Source organism: Cebus imitator, unplaced genomic scaffold, assembly GCF_001604975.1.
Source record: "Cebus imitator isolate Cc_AM_T3 unplaced genomic scaffold, Cebus_imitator-1.0 Scaffold77, whole genome shotgun sequence".
NCBI classification, from domain to species: Eukaryota; Metazoa; Chordata; class Mammalia; order Primates; family Cebidae; genus Cebus; species Cebus imitator.
This window is the reverse complement of record NW_016107392.1, coordinates 5,843,171-5,844,571: the sequence shown is the minus strand read 5'-3', so window position 1 is coordinate 5,844,571 and position 1,401 is coordinate 5,843,171.

Below are 1,401 nucleotides of genomic sequence, written 5' to 3'. Positions count from 1 at the left end.
AAAAATTAGCTGGGTGTGGTGGCTGGTGCCTATAATCCCAGCTACTTGGGAGGCTGAGGCAGGAGAATTGCCTGAACCCGGGAGGGGTGGAGGTTGCAGTGAAACGAGATCACGCTTTTGCACTCCAGCCTGGGTGACGGAGTGAGACTCCGTCTCAAAAAAAAAAGTTAACATACATTAATTTTGGTTTTTATACTTTGAACTATAGGCTTTTTTTTTTTTTTCAAGTCTAAAAACATTTTCATAAGCAGTGTGCTACAGTGCTAGTGGCTAAAACATCTCTGCCTACAGAGACTGGAAGTAGAAAAACAAGGAGGCAGGGCCAGTGGTGACCAGAAATTTTCACAGCAGCACCAAAGGGTATTTGTCCTTAGCTCCAGCAGAGTTACTCACCTTTTTTTCTCTGCAACCGTGAAACGTTCTTCTTATGCAAAAGAGAAAAAATCCGTCATATCTAAGGACGTTGCAAAGTTTTGTTTCCCTTGAGAAATTTGATATGCTTTTTCCTTATCATTCAGAAACACAGTCTGTTTTCCCAGTTTGCATTGCGCCCTATAAATTTCAAGCCAAAATTTCTGTTTAATTTTGGAACAAAAGGAACTCCTGATCGGCACATCTAAAGTTTTCTTCAATCTTGATCTTCCATACTCGTTGCTGCCTTTTATTTAATTTTACGCTTCCGTTTGATTATATATATTCCACTAGCAAAAAGGAGTTTGAGCGAACAAAAACATTTACAGAGCTATCAGCCATCTAAGAGAGTACCCTTTCTTGGCATTCCACACACTGCCGGCTGTTATTTGAAAAATCTTTACTGATGCAGTAAGCCAGAAATGGTTTCTCATTGAGGTTTTAATTTGTATTTCTAAGATTACTGGTGAAAGTCAACATTTTCCCATATTTGTTAACCAGGTTTAAAACTGTTTGCTTGGGACGTGGCTTATACAGAGACGAGTGCAGCTAATCTGACTGAAAGACAAATGAAACCCAGGAATATATAGTTCTCACGTTTTAGCTTTGACTCCGCCCCTGGGTCCCCTCACCCACCCCCACCCCAAGCAAGCCCTTTGTGTGTATCTACCGTCAGGGAACGGGATCTCAGACTGAAAAGCTGGTAGAATACCATATTGCCCCCATATATGTGTGTTATGCGTATATCCTGCGTCTGCAATGTTTACGGGAAAGAGTTCCCGAATCCTAACCAAGCCTGGGGCACTGGCCGGTACCCGGCGTCTTTCAGCAGGCGCAGCCTCTGCCACTCGGCCTTCGATTGGCCCGCCTGGTCCCGCAGGAGTCCGGAGACGCAGGCCTGCCCAACGCGGACGATGCGAGCGAGGAGTGTCTGCTTCTGGCTTTCTCTCCCCCCACATTTTTTTTTTTTTTTTTTTTTTTTTTTTTTTT